Source organism: Anoplophora glabripennis, unplaced genomic scaffold, assembly GCF_000390285.2.
Source record: "Anoplophora glabripennis isolate ALB-LARVAE unplaced genomic scaffold, Agla_2.0 scaffold5, whole genome shotgun sequence".
NCBI lineage: Eukaryota > Metazoa > Arthropoda > Insecta > Coleoptera > Cerambycidae > Anoplophora > Anoplophora glabripennis.
This window is the reverse complement of record NW_019416525.1, coordinates 2,951,924-2,965,187: the sequence shown is the minus strand read 5'-3', so window position 1 is coordinate 2,965,187 and position 13,264 is coordinate 2,951,924. Positions and strand designations below refer to the sequence as shown.

General features: G+C 34.2%; 1 protein-coding gene across 3 annotated transcripts in view; it reads right to left on the bottom strand.

Moving 5' to 3' along the window:
- Window positions 1–13,264, bottom strand: part of LOC108906797 (latrophilin Cirl) — a 95,715-nt gene that overhangs the window by 72,416 nt on the left and 10,035 nt on the right. For 2 of the 3 annotated variants that reach the window (XM_018710164.2, XM_018710165.2), the window contains one exon: window positions 5,817–5,870. The exons of the other annotated variant lie outside the window; for it this stretch is intronic. The gene's annotated coding sequence lies outside the window, so the exon portion shown is untranslated. The remainder of the gene's footprint in view (window positions 1–5,816; window positions 5,871–13,264) is intronic. 3 annotated transcript variants of the gene reach the window in all.

The following is a 13,264-nucleotide window of genomic DNA, read 5'->3' as shown; positions in this document are numbered from 1 at the left end:
CTGGAGAAATTTTTATCTGATGGGTCACCAAAAGATAACAAAGAACGATAAAAGTTTTAGTTGTGGCATATATTTACATTTATTACATAATTTTTACCAACAATTCGCATATACAGGGCGATTCAGTCGTGGAGTCATTAATTTTAAGGGAAAAATTAGTAGAATACGCGGTTAAAAAAAATAGGTATTTACATTGAAAAAAAATTACTAACCATTATTTAATCCCCTTTTCGGGATCCACGGGAACGACAATAACACCCTTTTACCTAGACAAATGAATGAATAAAACATTTTTTTACATTTTAAATATTACAAGTATTATTTATCTGTTAATAAAAACAGATGTATAAAGATAATAATTGTTTTCGAATGCAAGATATTTAGTATTTTTAATATTGTTAACGTGTTCACTATGTTTTATAACTGAATACGAGTTTTAGTCCTATTAATTATTCTGTTTGTAGTACGTATGCCTACTGCTTTTCAAAGAGTAGTAGGGTAGCTACTACCTATTTAAAATGACAGTATGGCTAAAAAAATACACTTTGTTAAGTTGGGATCCGTTGCACTTCGATTTTCAAACAAATTGCAAAGTTCAAGGCGACTGGGGAAATCAGCCGTTTCGCTTCAACGTCCGAACGTTTTGTAGTCGCGTTGCCTGCTGCGAAATAGGGCGTCGAGCTAACGGGAGTTAAGGGAATTATGACTGAATCACCCTGTATACACCGATTGCCATTTATGGAGTATAATAATCGAATATTTTACCATCAAATTACCTTTCATGACGTACGCTTAACTTTTTCGGTGTGTTTATTATGACAAAGTACCCGGTCTGTGTCAATAACAACACCGCCAGAAAAAAAATATATCAAAAGAAAAAAGTTCTAATAGTTCAATATTTGCTCGAAGTTGGAGGCATGGAAAATGTCGTGGAAATCGATACTTGCTCTCTGTATAAACAATGCCAAAGCAATTAACAACGGCTTTATGACAAGTTTAATTACAGGCCAAGATATATTCTTCTCTTTATTTTACGACTACGAACGCTGAACCTGTAGTTAATTTTATAGATAGCTAATTAATGGAATCTGGATGTTTTTCTATTGAAATTAATGCAACTGAGGCAAGAAATAGCTCACAGCGAACATTTTTTAACTGTGCAACATGTTGGCTACATTATAATTGCCTTTTAAATGTACAGGGTGTCGCGAAGATCCGAACGCCCCTGACAACTATTCCGAATTGTGTCCTATCGAAAAAAAATGACCCCATATTATTTTCAAATTGATCTAATGACCTTGAAATTTAAGGTTAACGTCAAATCCAAGATCATCAGTATAAGGGGGGTAGGGGGGTTAAGTTCTTTTTGGGACACCCTGTATGCAATGTATAATAAAATATCAATGAAATATAACACGAATATAACTTAAAACAATAACTTTTAAGTAGTGAACAAATAAAATGTACGTTGTGCTTTGTTTTCCCAATTTTTAGCTTAGTAACGTCACATAAGTGAAATAAAATTTAAAATCTAAATTTAAAAAAAATCCCCCAAAAATGTTAAAATATTTCCATTTTTTTCGCAGTTGAGAGAACGACCCCTTAAGTAACGTTTTTAGTAGTATATACACTGAGAAAACTACAATACTTGCAAATAAATATTCAAAACACAGTTAAAAATTAACAATACGGATATGACTTAAATTTATTATTTAAAAATCTAATATTTCTTACTAAAAATAGAAACAGACGCTGAAAACTGCAACAAAGAGTAAATATGGGATGAGGATATGAAAAAATATGTGTGTTTATTGGTATTTGCTTTCAGAGCTAGGCAATAGGGTCCTAAGCGTATTGCGGAGCAAAGGCTAGAGATACTTATAGATACCAAAGGAAAAATCCATTCAATTTCGAGATTGCCGTGAAAATAAAATGCGAAATGATTCAATGCGGCTTCAGAACTGAAGAGATCTTCTATACCTACGACAAATATCTATACGGAGGTATTTTATAAGAGTGCCATCGCGAGCGCCTTAGAATGTTTACCTTGCCTTCTTTCATCGCAATAATTTTTCTTTCAGGTCAAAGAATCCGCGCTCTTACATTTTCTATATATTAAAAACGGGACTTAAAAACCGATAGGCTCCTGTACAAATATAATATCGTATCTCCACATCAAAAGCAAAAGTAATCCGAGAGCAGTGCTTTTCGGATAAAATATAAAACGGAAGAAAATTGGAAATTGTTTCATTCCCCATTCTAGTTGAACGCAAGTAACAATCGAGTCATCCGGGGCCGCTTATCATTTCGGAACAGTGGCAAGGGCCAAGAGAGGGGGGGCCCTTTTATTATTCGCATAACAATGAATCCTGGTGCAATGGTGTGCCATACGCTCCGTCTAGGGGCGACAATTTATGTAAAAACTAGGAGAATATATATGTCAACCCCTATTTATCTTCCGAATTATAACTGCATATCATGTGGCCTTAGTCATACACGTGCCTGATGCGTGGGGGGACCAAATCGGCGGCAATATAATGTTTATTAACTATTTTGTCACCCCTCTGATAGGCGCATGATGCTTTTTTTCGCCTCGTTTAGGGGATATTGGTTTTTCGAGTGCGTTCTCCCGATTGTTCCTAATTCACACTTGCCCGTCTTTGTCGTTAATAACGCTCCAATCAAGTTTTTCGTATAATAGTGCAAGAACCGATATTAAATTTATAATTACCATGAGCGCAGGAAATTTACTTCTTCGAGTATTACAAACAACTAAATTATTTTTCGCAGTGTAGACGTCTAGGTCATTTTAACGCTAATATCTCACAAATTTCATATTATTTCCTTGACAAGAGCTAGAAATTTAATTGCAGCCAACAATGAAATTGTTTCTACATATAATTCTTTATTTGCAATCGGCTTTAACACAATGTGACATTAGCTTAGCGGTAGATAAGTTTTATAAACAATTCTACAAAATTTCGGACTACAGTGATGATTGTCAGAAACTGCGCAGGTGTTTTAGCTGTTTCTTTGTACACAGTTCAACGTTTCAGAAAAAAGTTGTAAGAAACCAACTAGCTGGTGACCTTGACTTGACATTAACCTTGAGTTTCAAGGTCAACTTTAAGATATTAATGGAACACTTTATTTTTCATGTCAATCGATAAAGAGCTAAATTTTAAGTCTGAATATGGGATCAGATAATTTTTACTATATGCCCTTGAAACTTATTTGGAGGTCAAACCCATTTTTCTCTGAATAAACTCGACAAAACCGTTTCAAGCTAAATTCATAGGATTCTCCATCACAAATTAGAAGGTCACCTTGGATTTAACCTTCACCACAAATTGCAAGGTCAACTAATATAAAATGGAATACACTATTTTTTATGCCAGCAACAAGACTCAGTGCAAAATTTGTCGGAATCAAAGATTTTTCTGGGATGTCCTTGGAGGTAATTTGAAGGACAAAATCATTTTTCACAAAAAAATAATGGATATAAAAGTAATAGAACTTAACACACGTATTAAACTTAAATTATTATTATGATCTCGACAATTTTGAATTTAACACTCAAGGTTAATGACACTGCCATTCTAATCAGCTGTTAGGTCGAATCCAAGGTCATACTTTAATTTACCATTCAAAGTCCTGCAAGTTTTGTTTCAATTTTATCGAGTTACTGAGAAAAAAACAAATTAGATGGTGACCTTGGATTTAACCTTCACAAGTTGCAAGGTCAACTAATATCAAATGGAATACGCTATTTTTTTCCGCCAACAACAGACAGTGCAAAATTTGTCGGAATCAAAGATTTTTTCTAGGATGTCCTTGGAGGTAATTTGAAGGACAAATTTATTTTTTACAAAAAATAATGGATATAAAAGTAACTTAACAGTCGTATTTAACTGAAACTATTATTATGATCTTGACAACAATTTTGAATTTAAACACTGTTAGGTTAATAATTAAATACTGATGGTATTGTCATTCTAATCAGCTGTTAAGTCGAATCCAAGGTCGCACTTTAATTTATCAAATCCTAGAAGTTTTTTTTTAGTTTTGTCGAGTTACTAAGAAAAAAATGAGTTTGACCTTTAAATGACCCGCAAAGACATAATGGAAGATTCCAGATTCCGATATAAAGTCGGCGCTGCATAGATATTAAGTTGACCTTGGTTTGACTTTGCAACTTGTGGTGAAGGTCAAGTTTATTGTCGTTCAAAATTCTACAAAATTTACTTGAACCCTTTTGTCGAGTTATTCAGGGAAAAATGAATTTGACCTCCAACTGACGTGCAAGGGCATACACGAAAAATTTTCCGACCCCCATATTCGGACGCAAAATATGACTCTATCGATTGTTAGCCTAGAAAATAGGGTATCCCATCTCATATTTTCAGGATGACCTTGGTTTAACTTTGAAACTTAAGGCCAAGGTCAAATCGAAGATCAACAGTATATTGGGTTCTTGATATCTGATTTTTATTTGATAGGAAAAAGCTGTCGGGGGTTCGGGCCTATTTGGAACACCCTTGTGTTGTTTAACCTTTGGTTGGAGAAAAATATTTTTCCCGAACTGTGGGAGGAAACTTGCCTGACATTAAAATTAAATTTTTATAACCGCTTCAGCCGTCTTACGTAGAGGGCAGAAAGTCGTCTAGGGTGTAATATGTTTATTAACTATTTGTCACCCCATATAACCGCGTGCTTGAGCTGGGAGCACGTGGTGGTTTTTTCCACGCCGTCGTCGAGAGGGATATTGGACTTAAAGAGTGTACGCTTCCTTTTCTGTTTCGATATTAAATTGGGAAGTGCTGACGATGAATTCCACACGAAATTACCGCAATTCCGGGAGCTTGCCAAAAGGGCGCCGCGATAACATCAGCCAGCGAACGTCTACATATATTTCTTTTATTATTTGATGAGGCAATATTAATTTCGACAATTTAGCCGTCGCTTTCCGTTTAACAATACAAAAACGACCCTTCGATACATTTGTTCTGTAGATGATGATGGCGGAATTTCCTCTAAACCCGAACACTTTTTTTTTCTCCTCACAACCACCTTTATTAAAGGAGAGCTTTGTCAGCGGAACTAAAATACCTTTCGTTAATAACAGGTGACGCGATTTATTGTTACAAATGACGTAATTTTCGTGAAAATTTTGTTCGATTAACTCTAAAAAAAGAATTAATTTGTGGCTTGAAATTAGAAACATAATTTGGTAGTGTCAATAAAAAAGGAGACAATTAAAACATTAATAATTAAATTTCAAAATCTGTAAAATTATAGAACAAATTGAATATAGTGCGTGTATAAATTAAATTTAATCTCAGTTTTTCTTTAAACTCGACTTGATCAATTAAAAAATTATATCAACACAGCTGTGTAATACATAAAAAAAGTTCCTAATATTTATAGTTACAGAAGTTATTCCGTTAAGAAAAAATTGGGGTCTAGTGACACTCGAAAGTCAGGCGAAAAAATCAGGCAATATCCAAGATGTTTTTTCTTTGTTGTTACGATTCTTTACGGACACTGAGGTGGCAGGAAAGAAGGTAACAGCATAATAACCGCTTAGAATTATTGTTATGCACAGAAATTATTGTAGGATATGGTCATTTATCCTTAATAAGTTTCGTCCAAATTACTGTAATCTGAATAATATCCAAGTTTCCCCGTATTACATGTAATTCCACCGTCTTCAGTTATTAGGGTAGAACTCGACGTTTTCAAGTAAATACACTGTCGTTAAATCTAAGTAAGTTTATGCTGATCAAAAAATAAATAAAAATAAAGTAAATTGTTACCTGTAGCAAATATTTATATCTGTTCTATCGAATCATCCATTTCCAGAGTATCGTCTGCAACAAAAAAGTAAACGGGTTAATACTGCGGTTAATTCGAAATACAAATAAAGCTTTTTTGTCCGAAAAAAACATCGCAAGTTCTATTTCTATTTATAAAATACATAATATTGGATCATCTCCGTTTTTATATAAACGTTTATTAAGCTCTCATATTCGCTGCCGGTGTGCCAAGTTTTTTCCATCTGAAATAGAAAACATTTATAACGATGACAACGGAAAAATGTTTATTAGTGCAGTTGGACTGACCTAAATACTAATAGCTGGATTAAACTTAATGCGGATAAATACGTAAAACGAGAATTCCTATAACTGTTTCCGATAATTTAATAAATTTATTATTAAAGCTTGCTTTTAAATGTCCTGAACTGCCGCGGTTTCCACTCGATTAGTTTCCAACGTTCGTCGAAAACAGATCTCACGTAGACCGAAAAAAAAAAGTAAATGCTACCATGGTAACTCTCGTGATACCCGTCGACGGTAGTTTCCTGATACAATTTTTTATTATCTTCGTAATGACAGCATAAAAAAACTAATGACTTATTTAATTCATAGCTATACTCACTTAATTGTCTATCTCAGAATGATCGGCTAAAACGGGGGGACCAGACCGCTAAGGTATTACCTTCAGAAATTCGTTTTACAAAAAAAAATATTACACTATTGTCTGACGGTTCCTGTCTTTCATATAAAAGATAATTTACATAGTAAAAATACCTGACCTTGATAGCCTCGATTTGTAATTAGAACTACACCGCCTTGCGAACAATCGAAAGCTCACTGGGTACATTTTTAATAACTCACACGGTGAATCACTTCAAGTTCTATAATGCGTCCTTTTTTTTGCATCCGACAGGTCGTTTCCTACTCCAGTTTGTCCCGATAGCATACGTTAAGTCTTTTAATAAATGGAATGTATGTAATATCTGCATACAAGATATATACGAGAATTTGGGACTGGTATCGAACTGCATGGTCCTCGGGCTGACGTTCAATCACCCTCGACGCTGGCTCCGCAATGTGTACATCAGTGAGGTCCGCGCGAGGTTTGGAAAGGTGTGTGAAATTTTGGCAGCTTCCTGCAGGATTGATGGCGATGTAGAGCTGCCAGTATCTCGGAAATTCGCGAAAATGTTTTCTCGCGATCGTTTGTGCAGTCACAGCGCTTTTGGACATGATTCCTATCAAAAAACATGTATGCCTTCTTTATACAGGTTCGGAAAGTCCCCATGGTTCATCCACGTAACGGCCGATGAACCATGGGGACTTTCCGACCCTGTATCTGTTTTTGTAGAAGAAAAACAAATTTTCGTTTACGAGAGCACCCCACTATTCGCCAAACGAAAAGAGGGTACAAATGAACGACTGTAGGCTAAATTTACCTCAGTTTTCAAAATTAGAAGGTAATTATTAAAGACGCGACTATAAATAAATCGACCATTATTTTCCAAACGCCGTCCTAGAACCGGTTTGAACGGAACCGGCTCTGCACCGAGGGCGATATTACGGGTAATGATTCTCGCGATTTATTATTTTTATCCGAGGGAAAAACAACCCTATAAATGATTTACTAAACATTCGATAAAAATTAATAGTCACTTCCACAGGTACTTCATCGCAATCCTCATTAGAAATTCATAAACCTCTAACCCCTAGCACGCTATTTTTAAATCATTGAGGGAAAACGTAATCCACATAATTTTCGTCGGATTGAGAAATATAAATACCGCCGCTGCTAATTACCTAAGAATGTACAGAGGGATCCAGGAAAATCTTCGCTCTTTAGTATTTTTATAACAACAGTTGGCAACGCCGACAGTTGTAATTAGCTGGGATGATCTGTTGAAGCCAGCGTTGCCAGATTTTTATTCGGGCAAAGCGACGGGACATTACTACGGTTTTGTATAATTGATGCCTCAAAAAATCAGGATATCTTCAAAAAAAAATCGATGTCTAAAAAAAAAAGGGGGGACGTAATCAGGAAATATCTATTTAATAACAGACCTGGAGAAAATAATTGATGCCTAAAGAAAAAACAAAACAAGAGCGGGAAAAGCGGGACTGAGCGTCTCCCGGTGCGGGACATTTAATTTTGTCGTCTGGCAACGCTGGTTGAAACATTCCCGTTTTGTTTATTTACTGATAAACGCACCACTCCCACAACCACGGGATTTTGATAGTTTTGTTTGGAATAAAACCTTTTGGAGTTGTATTTATTTATGTTACGCGTCGATAGCGCATTTTTACCGCAAGTTCACCCAAATATCGCGACGAAATTTTTAACAGACCTTCGATTCGAGTCTGTTTTCCACGCAGACCAGGAAGATCCAGAGGAGTTCTGCTACAGCAAAGCTAACTGAACCGAGGCAGCGGAATGTCGAGCGACAGAACTGAAGTCGCACTCGTTCTATGGCACGGTCATGGGTAACAGGCGATCAGAATTTTAAACTTATTTTAAATTCTTACGCATGACTAATTGTTAACAAAAATAACATCGCGCGGAATACAAAAATCGACGGAGGAGGGCCTCGGGGTAAGAACTTACGAACAAAGGACCGGTCAAATGGAATATTTCCCACTCGATGTTATCTGACATTTTAATTTCGTCATCCCGCACAGGGTGACACGAAATAACAAAAAAAAAAAGTAAAAGTATTTAATTTTATTTGATGCAAGGGTCCATTTACTTCGTTTTATTTTATTTATCCGGAAATTATGCCCGGCATTTTTTCTTCGGGTTGTGGAGTTATCAGTTGTATCAAAGCACGTTGTAACTAATCAAATTTATGGGTTTTTTATATTATCCAAATACATTTAAATATATTACCGCTTATTTAAAAGTACCAGTCAGATGATCTTTAATCTGTATTAAAATTTCGTGGTGCCTATTTATAAACATATTGAATATAAGAGACCCATTGTGATAATGGTTATTATGTATTGGTCGTTCGGATATTGAAAGGAGGAATTTGTATTCGTTTTACCTTATGAGACACACCTGGTAAAATATAGTGTCATAGACACAGAACGACGGTTAGATGGAACGAATCGACTGTTGTAAATTGTTAAGACACCTCGGAAATTATCCATCTGTTAACAGTTGCCCAATATTTTTGAAAAAAATGGCGAAGTTAATACGCCATTCTCGATATAACATGATTATTACGAGGTAGCTTATATACACGGTGCGTTAAAATGCAATATCTATTCTTGGAGTCCCTGTATCGAAAGAGTACCGCAAAGAAAAATGATTAAAAAAATTTCGAATCATCGTAACGAAGATTCAATTGTTCATATGTTACATTATTCGGGTATTTTAAAATTGTTTCATTTCAGTTTTTAATTTCAACGACATCATTCACCAATTCCTTTGCAAATTCTTAAAATATTGGTACACTTGGTTCTGTCATCAGTACCTTTGGAATTGTTTAAAATGGATAAAAAACGCTCAAGGTTTCGCTAATAAATGGTTCATTCGAAACACTGGATATTTCTCAAAATTTTCTGGATTTTCTAAGGTCATCTCATATTTTGGAAAATTTTTCTTAGGAAATATATATAAAATATATTTTATAGCTTTATTACAGTAAATCAGACACAACCAGCGTCTTCAGCAAGCCCGAACACGTATTTTTGGACGTTTTTATAAAATTTTTGGACACTAGTCATTTTTCTGATATAGTTATAGAAAATTCACGACAATTTTTTTGTTAGAGCAAATCTGATAAAACCAGCGTTTTCAACGAGTCCGAAAACGTATATTTGGCAGTTTTTATTAAGGTTCTGGGCACTTTCATGTTTTGGTAATTTTTCCTACAGAGTGTACATAAACTATAATATAGCTCAAGAAAATTAGGACGAAAATTTTTATTTAGTTAGAGTAAATCTGACAAAACCAGCGTTTTCAGCGAGTCCGAAAACGTAGATTTGGCCGTTTTTATAAAGGTTCTGGGCACTTTCATGTTTTGGTAATTTTTCCTACAGAGTATACATAAACTATAATATAGCTCAAGAAAATTAGAACAAAAATTTTTTTTTAGTTAGAGTAAAGCTAATAAAACCAGCGTTTTCAGCGAGTTCAAAAACGTATATTTGGGCGTTTTTATAAAGGGTTTGAGCACTTTCATATTTTGGTAATTTTTCCTAGGGCATATAGATAAACTATAATATAGCTCCAAAAAGTTAGAACAAATTTTTTTTTTAGTTAGAGTAAATCGGATAAAACCAACGTTTTCAGCGAGTCCGAAAACGTATATTTGGGCGTTTTAATAAAGGTTTTGAGCACATTGATATTTTGGTCATTTTTCCTACGGAATATACATAAACTATAATATAGCTCGAGCAAATTAGTCCAATTTTTTTTTTTTAGTTAGAGTAAATCTGATAAAACCAGCGTGTTCAGCGAGTTGGAAAACGTGTATTTAGGCGTTTTTATAAAGGGTTTGGACACTTTCATATTTTGGTATTTTTTCCTAGGGAATATACATAAACTATAATATAGCTCAACAAAATTAGGACAAAAATTTTTTTTTTCATTTAGAGTAAATCTGATAAAACCAGCGTTTTCAGCGAGTCCGAAAACTTATATTTTGACGTTTTTATAAAGGGTTTGGCCAGTTTCATATTTTGGTAATTTTTCCTAGGGAATAAACTATAATATAGCTCAAGAAAATTAGAACAAAAATTTTTTTTTTTAGTTAGAGTAAATCTGACAAAACCAGCGTTTTCAGCGAGTCCGAAAACGTATATTTGGCCGTTTTTATAAAGGTTTTGGGCACTTTCATATTTTGGTAATTTTTCCCACGCAATATACATAAACTATAATAAGCTCATGAAAATTTAGGTCAAATTTTTTTCTTAGTTAGAGTAAATCTGACAAAACCAACGTGTTCACCGAGTCCGAAAACGTATATTTGGACGTCTTTATAAAGGTTTTGGGCACATTCATATTTTGGTCATTTTTCCTACGGAATATACATAAACTATAATATAGCTCAAGAAAATTAGGACAAAATTTGTTTTTCAGTTAACAGTAAATCTGGCAAAACCAACGTTTTCAGCGAGTCCGAAAACGTATATTTGGCCGGTTTTATAAAGGTTTTGGGTACTTTCATATTTTGGTAATTTTTCCTACGGAATATACATAAACTATAATATAGCTCAAGAAAATTAGGACAAAATTTGTTTTTCAGTTAACAGTAAATCTGGCAAAACCAACGTTTTCAGCGAGTCCGAAAACGTATATTTGGCCGGTTTTATAAAGGTTTTGGGTACTTTCATATTTTGGTAATTTTTCCTACGGAATATACATAAACTATAATATAGCTCAAGAAAATTAGGACAAAATTTGTTTTTCAGTTAACAGTAAATCTGGCAAAACCAACGTTTTCAGCGAGTCCGAAAACGTATATGTGGACGTTTTTATAAAGGTTTTGGGCACTTTCATATTTTGGTAATTTTTCCCACGGAATATACATAAACTATAATAGCTCAAGAAAATTAGGACAATTTTTTTTTTTTCAGTTAAAGTAAATCTGACAAAACCAACGTTTTCAGCGAATCCGAAAACGTATATTTGGCCGTTTTTATAAAGGTTCTGGGCATGTTAATATTTTGGTAATTCTTCTAAAGGAATTTAAACTATAAAGAATACATGTTTAGACAAAATATACTATATTATATAGCTGTTGGAAATTTATTAAAAAAGTCTCATCCAATGTTTAAAATATTATACCTATTATGTATTTGTTACCCGTTTCCAAAAACAACACGTACGCCTTTGCCTAATAATGAATTCAACACAATCATATGCCATTAAACTCTCAAACGTTTTTTAAAGAGTAGGTTTCAACTTGTACTTGAAGGGACGTTTAAACATAACCTGCTGCATAAAATACTCTTTTTATTTCTGTAACATTTACGATTTAGTTTTATGAATATGCCATAATGCGAAAAACTTGATTTTAAATTTTCTTCACCATCCCCCGATAACTTTTTTTACCGATCTTCCGAATTCACTTCTGTAACAGACCAAGGGACCGTAGTATTTGTCACACCTTGCGCTTTTTATGAACTATCGAAATGAACGCGGGTCGTAGGTATTTAATTTCGGTATTAATTTTCGCCGAATTAATGCGAAAATAATAATAGCGCAATTAAAATTTTAATAGCTCGAACGGCCACCGGGGCCCTCGTGATTTGAATGAAAAATCGCATTAAACGGTTTTACACGAAAGAACCAGGGAAACCGGGAAATGGAAAAAAAACCGTTCAGGTTGGCCTCCCAGATCGTCTACATACAACGAATGTACTAGTAAAATACCCAACCGAAACTCAAACGGCCTTGCAACTTGTAGTGACCCGGTCGGACTCGGCTCAAATGACTCGAGTTGAATGCCCCATAGTGACCGACCAATCAGACAATTTCATTTTATGAATAATTACAAAATAATGGGTTTTACTTTTAAACATTAAAAAAAACGCTAAATGACATAATGGGTTTAGTAAGTGAACACTTATAATACGCGGGGTGTAAAAAAGCAGCAATTTACACACTATTATTGCACTTTCTAATAGCCTTCTATGATAGATATATGTTCCGTTTGCACTATTACGTACAACGGATCTCCAGAATACCGCAATACCTATTTTATTAAACACTATCTTGATGTATCTAAATAATATATCACATTATGCACGTAAATAGCAAATTCCGAATACCTTTCGAGCTACGAAACGTACGATATGAAAAAAAAAACCTCCCACGCGTTCTGGAATGCAAATTATCGTGAAATTTATTAGAGCCAGAAACGATAGTTTAAAAAAAATCGTCGGAAAGTTCCCGACGTTTCGAAACATATTTCAGTCGATGAGGCCGTCTCCTACTTTGTATTAAAAATTTTCGAAAATATTTTACATATTTCGCTACTTTTTGATCTTTGATCGTAGTGTACAAAAAAGATACCGAAAGTAAGTAAAAACACTCGAAAACAATTACTATCCTTATATATATTTGTTTTTATTAACAAATAAATAATACTTGTTAATATTTAAAATGTAAAAGAAAGTGTTATTCATTCATGTATCTAGGTAAAACGGTGTGTTTTTGTCGTTCACTATTAAAAACGAAGTAAAAGCTAGGTTAGTGACCGAGTTGACTCTCGATAAACCTTTGTAGATCAGCCGCCAGAAACGTCCCGAATAGGGGTTTAAATAATGATTTGAAAATATTTTTTTAATGCTTTTTAAATTTTTTTAATCGCTTATTCGTATTCTACTAATTTTTCCCTATCTTCCCTTGAAATTAATGACATCATGACTGAATCACCCTGTACGTTGATGTAAAATGTAAAAAAACATTCATGTGTCTAGGTAAAATGATTTGTCATTCA